Source organism: Equus caballus, chromosome 14 (genome assembly GCF_041296265.1).
Source record: "Equus caballus isolate H_3958 breed thoroughbred chromosome 14, TB-T2T, whole genome shotgun sequence".
In the NCBI taxonomy this organism is placed as follows: Eukaryota; Metazoa; Chordata; class Mammalia; order Perissodactyla; family Equidae; genus Equus; species Equus caballus.
Window position 1 is genome coordinate 107,400,587 of NC_091697.1, and position 14,571 is coordinate 107,415,157.

A 14,571-nucleotide genomic window follows, 5' to 3' on the forward strand; every position below is an offset into this window, starting at 1 on the left:
AGGGCGCCCCTTCCTTCTGGGAACATGACAGCCCTTAGCAACAAGAGGCTATCTTAAGACCTGGACCTCTGAGAAGGGGTCATGAGAGCAGTTTCTGTGTCTATAAGGGCTGAATGAGGCTCACTCATTATCCAACCTAATGTCTTCATTTCCTGGGGGAACTGCTGAGAAGTCCATGGTTAGCTGACCACTACTACAGCACGTGTACTCAGGCCTCGCACCCTCGGCCCAGTACCCTCTAAAATTCCTTGCAGCCCCCCGATGTGCACTTGGCCACTCATAGTCAGGCTGGTCCTTTTCTATTTAATGTAATTACCGATACATTTGAGTTCAAATCTGTCATCTTATTTCATGATTTCGACGTGTCCTACCTCGTGCATGATTCTTTTTCTTTTGTTTCCTGACTTCTTCTGGATTGACTAAGATTTGCTTATCATTATTTTTTCCCCTTTACTATTTTGGAAGATTTACACTGATTATCTCTTCTTCTAGTGGTTAGCTTAAAAACTATGTTTTTGCTATTTATTATTTTATTTTTAACCTTACATTGTTAACATATCCAGATCTAATATAAATGCTAATCTTTATCATTGGCCTACACAATTCGGAAAGATAAGAACACTTTAACCCATTCAGCCACATTCTAACTCATTTGCTGTAGTTGTCAAAATTTTAAACTCTATCTAATTTTTAAGTTCCACAAGACATTGTTTTTCTGCTCTTCATTTTTCCTGCGTTTCAGACTTTCTATTTGGATCATTTTAGTTCATCCTGAAACACATGTTTTAGAATTTCCCAAGCTCTCTCATTTTAAAAAAGTCTTTATTCATTTTCATTATTGATACATATATATATATAATATATTTATTTTTAATATATGGCATAGACGCAGTTCAGTTTCCTTGGCTTCCTATGGTTTTACTATGATGTGTGTGGGCGTGCTATATGGATATACTGCATAGAATCTATTAGGCTTCTTGAATCAATGGGTTGATGTCTTTCATTTGTTCTGAATAATCTCAGCTGTTATATCTTAAAACATTGCCTTTGGTTCTCTCCTCTTCAAACACAGAGTCTCCGTCTCTCTTCTTCACACCAAGTGAAGAAGCAAGGTGGTTTTTTGGTCTGTGGCTAATAATGCCAACAGACACTATCTCCAGTGCCCATGGGCTTATTCAAATTATCTATTGTCTCTCCTGGTTCTTGCTCTATGTGTTTGTTTCCCTGTATGACTGGCAATTTTTGACGGTGTGTTGGACATTGTATTTTAAAAATTATCTCTAAAGAATAATTTGAGGTTTAGCATGAGAGTGTCTTCTTCCAGAGAGGATTTTCTTTTGCCTCTGCCAGACACCTGAGGGGCTCCTGTCTGGATCCATCTCAAACCAAGTAAAGGCTGGAGGTTCCCCGGAGCACCTGGACGACACAGAATTAGAAGGACATCCTTTCCAGGCATTGATCTACTCGTCAGTCACCTTCCGTGAAGCTGCAAGTCTTTAGGGTCCCAGTTAAAGTGGGGGGTCCATTAGAATCCTCACCTCTGTTGGGTTGTAGGTCTTGCCTGTTACCTCCCATCCAGCCCCAGGCATTTGTCAAGAGAACAGCCCAGTTTTGCAGCTGTTTCTTTAGGATTGGCAAATGGCCTTGGGGCAAAATCAAATTTGAATATCAGTCTTTTTCTCTGGGTCTCCTCTTCTATATTTTGTCTTTGAAACTCCTCATGACCTTGTTAACATTTTGGTGCTTTTAAGAAGGTATTTTTAATATTTTATCCAGTTCTTTAGGTTTCCTTGGCGGGAAAGTTGGTGCAAATTTCCTAGTCATCACTTACTGGGAGTAGACATTACAATTTGTGTATTCATCAGAGGAAAGGAAGTTTTTCATAGTCTTCTATTTCTACTTCATGTTTATGAATTTCTTAGTCTCTGTAAAGCACTTTACATATGACAAGGATGGACTATATCCTACAGAACCAAACTTATTATGTAGCACTTATCAAATCCTTTCAAAGGACCCAATCTGATATGACATGCAATAGTTCATAAGATAATTTTAAGTCATGACTACTTTTGACCTTTGGGATTCAGTATGATAAACTTGTGCCCCACCAACTCATAAAAATATAATGGCAGATCCAGTGATCCATAGATAACATGCAAACATAACATCACATCCTACTAGGGGCACTTGCTCTTCCCACTGAATGAAAGCCTCTCCCCTTCTCTTGCGTTTTTCAATGTTTTCTCCACGCTTACCTTCTCAATGAGGCTTTCCCTAAACACACTATTTGAAACTGCAAACTCCCCCTCCTTCCCATGCTTCTTAATCTCCTCCTGTCCTTCTCTTTTCTCCATCATCCTCCACCATCTTACATGCTATATATTATATATCTTGGCTCTATTTATTACTGCCTCTCTGGTCTTGACAAATCTGCTTACCCCCTCAACTCCTTGGTTCCTCTAGATATAAAATAGGACTAAGAAAAGCATCCCACCCTTCTTCATATGGATATTTCATAGATGAGGTGTAGTGATAGATCAGAAAGTGATTCTAAAAAACTGTTTTTTAAAAAATGAACCAATGAAAATTATGATATCTAAAAAAACTTACTGATGAGGTGTAGTGATAGATCAGAAAGTGATTCTAAAAAACTGTTTTTTAAAAAATGAACCAATGAAAATTATGATATCTAAAAAAACTTACTGATTGAGCTTGATAGGAGAATAGAGAGAACAGGAGAAAAAAATCAGTGAACTTCAAAATAGTTCAATAGAAATGACCCAATATGAAGAACAGAGAAGAGAGATTGAAAAAAATGAGCAGACCCTCAGGGAACTGTGGACAATATCCAAAGGTCTAATATATGTGCAATTGGAGTTGCTGAAGGAGAAGAGAGAAAAATGGGGCAGTAAAGAATATTTGAAAAAAAGAATAGATGAAAATTTTACAAATTTGGAGAAAGGGATAAATATACACATTTAGGAAGCAGAGTAAACTTCACACAGAGCAGATTTAAACACACACACACACACACACACACACACACACACACACATGCACTCCTAGGCATGTCAGAGTCAAACTGCTAACAACCAAAGTTAAGGAAAAAAATCTTGAAAGAACCCAAAGGTTGTGCCACAGATTTGTTCCACACCAACTAAAATACTGCAGCCAAAATTTGCTGAACTTCAAGTTCTGGGGGGAAATTTTCACTGGAGAAGAAATCACAGCTTTTCACCACGTGGCACATCCCGTGTCAAGGAGCTCACGGACGGCGAGTGTCAGGTAAGATGGCCCCGGTGGCTGGAGAGGAGATTAGCGGCTCCCCATTTCCATTTTGGTTGGGCAAGAGTCTGGAGGAGACAGGATGCTCTGGGCTCTCTGGAAGACAGAAAGATTTTGACACAAATAACCCTAGAATCAGGGAAAGAGAGAAGTGAGATGCTCATGGTAAACTTGAGAACAGCCAGACCAGAGAGCGGAGCGCTGCTTGAAGCCAGGGGAATTTCTGAAGTGGAATTAGAGGAAAGGAATTGGGGGGATGGGGAAGACCCAGAAGATGCTGGTTGTTTGACAGCATTTGTTTCCCGGGCATGATTTTCTTCCTTTCTCTCCCGGTTCAGCCAGCGTCTTCTCAGGGCAGGCAGGTCTCCTGAGCGAGTGCTTTGAAAAGCAAGAAGATGATTCTTCCCTTCCCTCTCACAAATACCCCGTGCTGGAGAGAGCTGTAGAAAAAGCAGCTTTCCAGAGCAGAGTTGTGGCCTCATTTTGGCAAATGTGGCCTCTGTAGTTCACGGAGGCTGCTTTTAATGATTGGAAACAAATAAGAACCCTCCCCACTCAGCCCCACATATAAACCCAAAGTTTGCGGCTTGTTGTAATTATATTTTCCACACTAGACTGGAAATAAGGTTCTGGTGTTTTTGTTTGTGAGGTAAGCCCCTTTTCCTCTTTTTGTTCCCCTTCCCTGCCCACCCACCCCAGCCCTCCCCACCTTTGTGCTTCAGGATCAGTGGCCTGAGGGATGGAGCAGAGGCACGGTCCAAGAAGCGGCTGGAGGCTGGAGGCGAGGGCCGCACCACGTCGTAGGCCAGGGCTGCACACCGGGAAGGGACGGTGCCACCCCAGCAGCATCGCAGCAAGTCTCCCGGCGTCTGCAGCTCTTCCTGTAACCAGAGGCCTTTTCCTGTGTTTGAACTCGCCACCAATGGCTGTCCTACCAAAGGTAAACAGTGGCAGTCTAAGCAAAGTAGTCTTTCCAAAAGAAAGCTTTTAACTTTTCTTTTGGAGGAGGCAGGAGAGGGTTGTTTGAGGACTGGGTGGAGGAGGAGTGGGAGGAGGTGAGACCAGAGGAAACCCAAGTGACCCTGGCCCTGCCCTGCCTGGTTTTTCTTTCTTTTCTTTTCTTCTCTTTGTTCTTTCCCCTCCCTCATTATTTTTGGCTGGCCCTTCTGTGCAGGCCGCCTTCTCGGCACTGACAGCTGCTTCGAACGCCAGTCACTCAGCTCATCCGCCCAGCTGCGCGCCTCTGCTCACATCACTCTGAGGCCTCTGGTTTGTCGGCTTCAAAGCACCTCACAAGTGGGGCCTTGCCTCCCTCAGGGTGGGTGTCAAAGGAAGGCAAAGCCTAGCGAGACTCGTGACACCTCTGGAATTCAGGCTATATCTCATTTCGCAGAAGAAATCAGGACAAAGAGGAGCCTACTGTCTACTCCCAGGGCCATGTGAGCAGGAAGTGGAAGGACAGGGGCCAGGTCTGCCCGTGTGTAGTCTGAAGAGGGTCTCCCTCATCCTTGCATTTAAAACTGTTTTTCTCAAGGAGTCAGCCTCCTCAAAGGTGCCTCGGCGATGGTGACAGTTGAGAGGGCAAAGGGAAGGGAAGGGAAGGGGAAAGAGGATGTTCCGTGGATGGAACTCCACCCCCCAGATGGGGCCTCTTCTTTTCGGTCTCATTCGTTCACCTGTTCATCCAACAACGTGTGTTGAGTAACTTGCAAGGTGACCTCCAGACACTGGCGAGACCACCACAAACAGGCGAAGTTGGGGTTCCCCTGAAAATTATGTTCTGTGCTCCGTATTAGTTCCCAAGTAAGACTATTTTTTGGTAAAAGGGTTCTGGTAACACCTTTTCATTTTTAAAACAGTAAAATCTTTCCAATACCTAGCTTTTGAAGCATTAACTGGTACTCCTCAAGCACACACACCAAGTGGAGACTTTGCCACTACACAAAGCCGCTTAGCTGCTGATCTTCCAACGCCTGGTCATTTAAAATCTGTCAAGAAAAGACACCCACGAAGAGAACTTTTCCGGACAGCATCACCTCCACTCGCTGACAAAGGTGGGAGAGAAACAAACCGATGGTATAGATGGCGAGCTGAACTCTTACAGTGTTACAACCACACCGGGGGCACCAGCACATTCTCCTTGTGGGTGTCCTGTAGAGGCTGGGACAGGTGTTGTGAACACTCTAAAGCTGACCCTCTTGCTTGGCGGAGGGTGGGGGTGGGTGGAGCAGTTAGCAGCCTTGCTGAGTTTCAGAGTCGAACTTTGATTGCCACCTGCAAGTATTCCCACCTGGGATTTTTGGTTTGGAAAGTTAAAGCCAAAAGTCATAATTTAGCAGCTTCCACAGTGCTACGTGCATTAATTATCTTTTGGCGTATAACAAATTACCCCAAAACTTAGTGGCTTAAAAAAATGGTATTTATTATTTCCCAGTTTCTGTAGGTCAACAGGTCAGAACAGCTTAGCTGGGGGGTTTGGCTCAGGCTCTCTCACGAGGTTGCCTCTGAGGGGACCATGAACCAGCCACCACAGATCAAGGCTCAGTGCTGTTTGCCCAGGATTGTGTTAGTCCTGGGTCTGGTATAACCTAAGAATGGATGTGAGAGCCATGAAAAAAAAAATGATATGGAACTATTAGCCAACTTTGTCAAGGACGAGAGACTCTAATCACATTTAATTTAATGTATTAAAATAAAAGTTGTTTCTTGTCCCTTGTGCTACAGACACACATGATGTTAGGATGCACGGAGAGAGCCTGTAAGCAGAAGAGAAGGGCTTTATGCCACTCTGGAGGAAGACCATGAAGAGACGAGCTCTACTGAATTACGCAAGTGAACCTGGAGGAGAATGCCCACTCACCTCTGGTCTGATCATAAATCTACAGTTGCTTTTTAATATAACTTTTGACATCCCTCACCTCGAAAATGCCCACCTGCTTATATCAGATATTTGGAGCTCAGAATGTATTTTCCTGTAGAAACAACAAGTTCCTAAGTCATTATGTCCACAGGCCTGTCCTTAAGACCCACGATATGCTGTAACTAAATGATACCACCACCAATCCACCAAGTCTAGCTGACTTGCCTTAGCAAACTGTCAGCCTGGGTTCTCAGGTGATGCCTGGAGTACATTCTCCAGTGCTAGGAGTTCAAATGCTGAGTCCTGCTCCATCCCTTATCTACCCCTGAGCCAGCTTTGAGGATGCCGCCAGCCTTTCAGTAACAGCCCGGGGAGTGTGCTGGAGGAAGGGGAACTCTGTAGGGTGCATGTTAAGAGATTTAGGCATGGGGATGCACCTTAGGACAGTGACAGCAAGACAAGCAGGCCAGGAGGGGGGAGTGGAGCAAAGGCAGGTAAGTCCTCACCTTTGGAGGCTCTGGAGGTGGAGATGGGGGTAGGGACATGGTGGAAGGTGTTGCCATTCAAAAGTAAGAATCTCATAAGCCAGCTGTTTGTGTGCCAGGCACTGTGTTCATTCTCCAACAGACCTTTGTCATACAACATATCAGTGCAGCTCTCGAACCTTATCATCCCATGGCCTCTGCAGCACTGACACGTCCACCTGCACCTCCCCAGAGCCCCACTGGCATGACCAAATTTAGACCAGACTTTACAGCTCTTCGTTGCTTCTACGCTGGCCCCTCCACAATCCATTCTTTGTGCACTGACCAAAATAGGCTTTCTGATAACTCCAGTCTGATCGTGTCCCTCCCTGTGTAAAGTCTTGAATGATTTCCCGTCCATCTTAGGATCAAGTTCAGAATCCCAACTCAGACCCGCCAGGCTGCCCCTTGTTTGGGCTGCCGCCTGCCCATCTTTGCCCGGCGCCTGCCTGCGCCTTCTTCAGGACTCATTTTCTTAGGAAGACCTTCCCTGACCTTGTGCGCAGATTTGGTACCTGACTGCAAGCTCTCCTAACTCCCAGATTTCCTCTTCAGAGCACTGGCCGAAGCTGTTATTGTTTAGACCTTCGGGTTTGGCTTGGTCAATGTGTCTCCTTGCCCAGGCAGAAAAATCCAGAGCACATTAACCACGCCTGTAAGACACGGTCACATGGTCATGAAATGCTGGCAGGACGAGCCTCTGGGCCATACGTGGTTAGCTCTTACGTTATAACACGTGTTGTTCTCCACTTTTAGGGAGCATTCATTGAGTTCTGATTATGTGACAGCCAGTGTTTGTTTAAACGGCAGGGCAGGTTAGCTTCATGGTTAAAAATGAGGGATCTGAGCCCAAATTCCCTGGGTTTGGAATCTTACTAGTCACATGGTATTGGGGAAGTACTATGATTTCTCTGTGCCTCAGTTTCCCCATCTATATCAAAAGAGGAGGAGGTAAAGGATAGTCATAGCAATGACTTCACGGGGCCACTGTGCCGGTTTAGTGGGTCATGACACTAGAGTCTCAAGAAGAGGGCCTGTGCGTGATGAGTATTTCAAAGACGTCACTCTTCTCCTTCACTCCTAATCCTATGAAAAATAGTGTTATGGTCTTATCCCCACCTGTCAAATGAGGAAACTAGATGCACGAAACAGACTTTCTTTAATATGTTGTTTAAATAAATACTTCGTGTCATCTTTTTATACTTAAAAAACTGAAAAGGAAGAAAGAAATGAATGTTCTCATGTTTTGAGAGTGGGGACTTGGGGGACAATGGGGCTTGGCAAGATGACGGGAATAAATCAAAGAAACAGAGAAAGTTTCAGAGTTCCAGGCCCAGGACTCGGCCATCGATTCCGCACGGCAGCATGATGACACTGAGCCTGTCCGTGAGAAGCCCAGAGGTGGGAGGAGAGGCCCGATTTCCACAGACTCTGGAGGGAGAGGAGAGCCGATGGGGCACGACTCAGAGCGGGGGGCCCAGCATCTCCGGGTTGTGGCAGGAAGCGGGAACCATGGATCCCAAGCTGTTCCGAAGCTCCTCCGGAACTCTTCAAGGGCATCGCCGACTCCTCAGATGACATCCATTTGAATTAAACAGATCTGTGCCAGACGTCCCATGTGCGAGAATGCTGGTGCCAAAAGAAACCGAACACAAGGCTTGTGAGTTGCTGGAGTGGACAGTCTTGTTGGAGAGAGGTGAGTCCTGCATCAGACTTTTAAAAAGACATCTGGCGGGGACACGAATATACCTGGCAGCCCATGCAAAACGCCCCAGAACTAGAAACAACCCCAATGCCCATCTTCAGTAACGCAGATCTCCACGTGGAGGTCGGGTCCCAGCAAGGAGGGGCAAGGCGCCACCACCACGCTCGACAATAGGGGTGGACCTCACAAATACAACGCTGCCGAGGCAAAGAAACCCCAAACAAGAAGTACAACCTGATGCCGTTTGTGGTGTAAACTCCGTGTCTATGTCAGGTGTCACACAACGTGTGGAGGGGAGGTGCTAGCTGGAGGGCCACAGCGGGTCTTCCGTTGTGTTTCTGTTACTCAGCTGTGTTCATTTTGCCAAAGTTCACTGAGGAGTACACTTATATTTTTGTGCACTGTTCAGAACATGTGTGATATTTCAATCCACCCCTCCCTTGCCCACCCCTCACAATCAGGGGTCAAGTTAGTCCTGGGGTGAACAGATAGCCCTGGAGTTCTGGATAATCAGAAGCTGGAGAAGTGTCCATCAGGAGGCTTCAGAAGGCCAGGTTGAGTGGAGCTCATATTTCTGTGGTGCTGGTTCTGAGTTTTGGGTCACTCCTTTGGTCTCACCGAAGTTTACACCTTGGTTGTTCTCCTTGTCCCTGAACCAGCCCAGGGTCTTGCAGCCCTCTCTCTCTGCTCAAATGATCCTCATAATATCCAATGCGGGGCTCACCTGCGGGGTCAGAGGCATGCCCTACTCCACTTCCACGCACGCGCTTCCTCAGGTGTCCACAGCACAAACGTCCATTCCCTCACCTCCAGTCAGACCCGAATCAGCCAGGGGACAGGTGGAGAGCCAGCTCCACCGCCTGAGCAGCCTGACGGGAAACCGCTCCCAGGAACCTAATGGAGGACTCAGGAGTGTCGGCTTCTAGACGCCCGGGGTGGGGGGTATTCTACAAGTCGTAGAGGAGACTTTTCCTATGATTGGCAGAGCGGAGAGAGGCCGCTGCCTGCGCTATGAGTCTCACAGGCAGGTCACAACGAGGCCTGTGACAGGCCAGGCCGTGAATCCCCTGTGAAAACTGGGCTGACACCGCTAAGACCCGCGCTGCTCCACAGCAATTTGAAAACATTAGAAATTGCCTTCTAGTTTTTCCAGAGGTGATGTGGGCAGGTCCCCAGTGGATGCCACTCCATCACATCAAAGCCGGCAGCTCGGATGGCACATGTCCCCGTGCAGGCTGCCTGTGGGCGGGTCCACCGCCCGGAGAAAACAAAGGGGCTCAACGTGACAGTCCCCACATTCTGCGGACTTAAAAGGGAAATCCTTTGGATTCTGCCTGGGCTCCTGGGGCTCAGCCCTGGCCTGGCCCTGAGGCTGTAGGAGGAAGTGAAAACATGGAAAGGCCAGCATGTGGCTGCCACTGGTTCTTCGGGTGAGCAGGGACCCTTGCAGTCCTGCCAGGACTCTGCAGCCTGAGCTGCTCTGTCCCTTCGCCTCCCCTGTTGCCCGTGCCCACTCATGCCACAGAAGCCCAGCCCAGCCGTTCCTTTCCCCTCCCCCCTCCCACCTGCTTCCACTCCTCATTGTGCATTTCGGCAGGGTGCTTCCTCAACCTCACAGCCACTCAAAGGGGCGCCCCCAAATTGCTGCCCCTTTAAAAGAGTTGCTATTCCTCCCCCATTCCATTCTCTCAGGCTCCTCTCTTGCTTTCTTAGATTTTCCTCCCCATTTCTACAAAGGCAGGATATGGAGGAGGCCAGCAGAGGGCAAAGAGCCCTGGAGCTGAATCTGGAGACAGAGGAGCACTTGGGTTTTGCCACTGAGATGTGTGACTTTGGGCAAACCACTCAGACTCTTCATGAGCATCAGTTGTCTCACCTGTAGACGGGGTGAGGTCTCCCACGCCAGGAGCCTGCGTGCTGTGCTGGTATTGGTGTCAATGGGAGCGCCAAGAATAAGACTCTGCCCTGGCTCTTGCAAACCTACTGGATGACGACGTCTTTACGCTCCCTCTGAGCACACACGCACATATTCAGATAGATGGTAGATAGACAGATGATAGATAACACTGAGGGAAGAAAACTGTTTGGGATTAAAGAAGCACCTTACAGACCCCAGGACCCAGTGGCAGTCCTACAGAGAACTGAGTCAGAACCACTCTTGCCCCGAATTCTCTTTAATTGCTCCTTGTGATCAGGTGTAACTCTCCACCCCATTTTTCACTATTGGGTGAAATAAGGAAGTACCTTAAGGCTGGTTTCTCTTTTGCTGCCACAAAGGTCCACATAACTGTTGGTTCCTGTTCGTGGTGAAAATGGTCTTAACCAGGTGGATGAAGGACACAAGACACACAGCACAAGCCAGAGAATTTGAAACCAGGTTTATTCCTAAGTGCAACTGACCCGAATGGAGTGCACGCCTGCCCATGAGCTCCCAGCCCCCAGCCCGGTAAAGGAGATGGCCCTATCTTCTCTCTCCTTCTGCTCAGCCTCCCCATCCCTTTTCAGAAACTGTGGCTCGCTTATCTAAGACCTATGCTGCTTCACAGTATTTTGAAAACAACTTAGAAATCGCCTTCCAGTTTTTCCAGAGGTGACTAAATCCAAGAAGGATTAGGAATGTGCAGGGAGAAGACAACAAAAACAACAGTTCTCAGACAGCTATGTCCAGCAGCAGTGTGACAAGTCGCTTTTTCTTCATTTTCATCCCTCAGCAAAGATGGAAGCTGGACACGGTCCATTGCGTAAAGCTCAGTGACCAGGACGTGAGTCTGCTGTTGGATCCTGGGAGAACCAAGGCTCTAGACTCAGGCTGGGGACTGGCAGCTACACTCGGGTCAGAGAGCCTGGCAGAGCCTGAGGTCCCGGCCGGCTGCGCCAACGGCTCCCAGGCTGCAGGTCTGCCTCAGTTAGCACAGCAGACACACTTTCCTTTGCTCAGAATCGACGTGACATGATTTGTTCCCTTTTGGCTGCGTCAGTTCTGCAAACCAGATACCGGAGGCCGCAAGCTCAGGAGAGCCTTTCTGAGCACTATTTGTTTGGACAGGACAGGCCAGTAAGCCTTTTTCTCTCCTTAGAGCTCCCAGGCCAGAGAGCATATTTGAAGAATTCTCTTTTCAAAGATTTTTTTTTTTTTTTTGCCCCTTCCAACATTTTGTTTAAGAGAAAATGAGATGTCTATCTTCTGTTTCCTTATTTTTTTTCAGGAAAGCAAAGGGTTGTTGACTTCCTCCCTCTCCCCTCCCTTCCTTCCTTCTTCCCGAAGGTACTCATCTGAGAAAAAGAGAACGAAGTATTGTTCCTGTTCTCTTTCTTAAGTCATTTGAAACACTGTCCCTGCGAGTTCTTTAAGTTCCCTGCAATCTGTACCCAAGAGAAAGAGGGAGAGAGAGGGAGAGACAGAGAGAGCAGGGGACCAGGTAAAGCACTGGGCTGCTGCAGCCACTCAGACTCAGGAGCTGGTAAGTTACCACGCAATCGTTTCTACTTCCATTTCAGTGTCCCCGGGATGGATACTGTCGTGGGCATCTTCAACAGAAAAGACTTAACTGGGCGTACTCCTTAACCAAAGGGTACGACTGATGGATGGCCCACAATTTAAGCTTATACATTTTTTTCTTCTTAAAGAGAATACCGAGGCTTTGCAGAGCCGAGGCTGGCATAACTGGAAATAGAATTGTGTTGGGGCTAAGGAGGACATTGTGTTAAGTCTGAATTTTGGCACAGATGACGTGGCCAGGTTAGCCAGGAGCCACTGGAGTGTGTGATGTGTCTCGCCGGAGAGCTCTCTCCTCCTCAGTGCTGTGTCCTGGGAACCTTCGCAGGGTGTCTGCTGAGAACTGCGGTTTGCTCCGGGGTTTTTGTTACGCGCTGCCTAGATTGAGGTGCCCTTCTCTTGTTCTTTTCTTTCCATTCAGCACCCCCAAAAGAGTGATGTTAATTGATGACTGTTATTCTGCATCACTGAGGTAGGAGGAGAAAAAGAAGGGACTCTCGTTTGAATCGCTCTGTGTGGGGGTGCTTAGGTGTTCAGGTTCCACATGTGGGTTGAATGTAAATTTATTATCCACTGTCGGTGGAAGATGTCATCTGACACACAAAAGAAGGCAAAGATTTTGGGCCATATGGCCTTGGTTTTGGAAGACAACATTTGACTAGAAGGGGACAATTGAGGCTGATCGCTTGTGTCAGTAGGAGTGAAAAACTTAGTTATAAGTGCAACCGAAAAATCTTCACATGGTGCTGGGTTTCCAAGCACCAAATAGAACACAGCCAACTACTTGAGCTTGCACACATCATGACTAGTTTTTAAAAGTCTGCCTTGCTTCAGATTTGTCAAAAAGGATAATGTTACCAGGAACTCGTCACGGCAAGCCACGAGGGAGCAAAGAACATTGTCAAAAATAGGCCAGCAAAGTCGCCCGGAAAGACTGTGTATATTTACTAATATTAATAGTTTAATTCAGAGATGCATGGAATAGGTGATAGACATCAATGATACAGTTTTTTAAATATTCTTTTGTATGAAAGTTACTGACTGAAGTCACCTGGGATGTGAAGAGTGTGATAAAAATAGCTAGGCTCTCATTTACAAATTAATTTGGCCAGACTATGTATTAACCACAATCAAGTAATTACTGTTTATTCAAAACTGAGCCGTCATCTTAATAAGAGTGAGAAAGTATGATAGAACTGGACTATTACATAGGTTTTGTTCCATTAGTTAGACTTCTTTTTTCTTCTCCTCTTTTCAAGAGACCTTCCTTAGGAGCAGTATAAAATGAGCAACGTAAAAGAGGTGTTATGAGTGTTTGCTTGCTTGAGGATGCAAAATTATTCTAACAACAGCTAACAGTGGTTCCCACCTCCCCACCACCTCCCCTTGCACCCCATTCCATAGATCTTAGCCAAAAGGTAGCTGGGCTGACCAACTTGGGCATTCGCATCTTTTATCAGCAATTGTGACCCCAGCAGAAAACTTAGGGCTGAGATTTGACTCGCTTCTTTCAGTTTCATTTTTCCTTGAAAATGTTTTTAATTTTGTGCCCGATTAAGACATCATAGAACGCTCTCTAGTTTTGGTTATTGGTAAAAGCATCAGATGCAGCACAATATGAACAGACGACAGAAGAGTCACACTGAGGAAGGACGAGTGAGGTGAAGGTGGGTGCGCTCATAGCACCAACACCCCCACTTCTAGCGAGCGTGCTCACCACAGCCCGAGATTCGGGGCCCGGAGACATGCTTTCCTTGAGAAGAAAAAATATATATTCAATATTTCCACTGAGGTTTTTAAGTCATGGCCATGAGAATATTTGCTGGATACTGGGGAAAAAAATGTCAGCTACCTAAAGACAAAGCCACTGACGAGGTTAGTCCAGTTGCTGCCCATCTGTCTTCGCTCAACTCCAAGGAGTGAGTTGGCATTTGTGGAAACTTCCAGGGCGTGATTTTTCTTTGGGGTCATCAGAGATTCTTTCGTGATATCATCAGGGGAACTCCAGCTTGGAATGATCCAGAATTTGACACACAGATGTCATGAATTAATTTGTACGGAAACTGTACGTATAACGAAATTACAAATTTGTTGTGTAAACGTTAAATTCTGTGGGGCTATGTCCTGGAGGTCCATGTGCCGGGACGGGAATCAAGTTCGGGCAGGCAGAGCGGCAAAAGCACAGGCTTTGTTGTAATACAAATTTGGGTTGAATTTCAGCTTTGTTACTCCTGACTAATTCCACAGACCAGGAGATTAACTTTTCTAAGCCTCAGTTTCCCCAGATGTAAAATTGCATCAATATCATGGAGTTGTTGTGCGGATTAAAGATTATTTATGAAAAGCCATTAACGTAATGTGTGGCAAGTAGTAGGAGCCAAAAATGTCAGTTGTAATTTTTTTGAGTCCTGTATTAATACGTAAGGGTAATGTGTTTTTTGAATGTAGAGAACAGAATACATCTCCCATAACTTGTGCCAGTAGTCTTGATCAGTACCATGCCAAAGGTTTATCAGAACAAAATTATTCCTCATAGCTTTAGAGTTGGGCACACGTTGAGTGAAGATGTCCTGAACCCCAAATTCTTGCAAAATAAAGGAAGGTAGAGTTTGATGTTTCAATGTTCATCTCTGCTGATGGCAGACACACCAGATTCAGCCTCATTACAGTGCCAGCGGTGTCCAGTGGAGCCCGATGCCGG

General features: G+C 46.4%; 1 protein-coding gene and 2 long non-coding RNA genes across 4 annotated transcripts in view; 2 read left to right on the plus strand and 1 right to left on the minus strand.

Annotated features, from left to right (window-relative positions):
- Positions 1–906: 906 nt before the first annotated feature.
- Positions 907–4,133, minus strand: LOC111767925 (uncharacterized). Its single transcript, XR_002799881.2, has 2 exons — positions 3,995–4,133; positions 907–3,381 (listed from the first exon to the last, which is right to left on the minus strand). It is a non-coding gene; the product is annotated as an uncharacterized lncRNA (long non-coding RNA).
- LOC138917374 (uncharacterized) lies at positions 3,152–8,782 on the plus strand. 2 transcript variants are annotated; one of them, XR_011425249.1, is made up of 3 exons: positions 3,152–3,285; positions 3,985–4,225; positions 4,460–5,164. It is a non-coding gene; the product is annotated as an uncharacterized lncRNA (long non-coding RNA). The 2 variants fall into 2 exon arrangements; XR_011425248.1 differs by lacking the exon at positions 3,152–3,285 and adding an exon at positions 6,010–8,782 and having other exon boundaries at positions 4,460–5,339.
- Positions 8,783–11,672: 2,890 nt separating this feature from the next.
- Positions 11,673–14,571, plus strand: part of ZNF366 (zinc finger protein 366) — a 63,955-nt gene continuing 61,056 nt past the window's right edge. The window contains exon 1 of the mRNA XM_023618220.2: positions 11,673–11,835. The gene's annotated coding sequence lies outside the window, so the exon portion shown is untranslated. The remainder of the gene's footprint in view (positions 11,836–14,571) is intronic.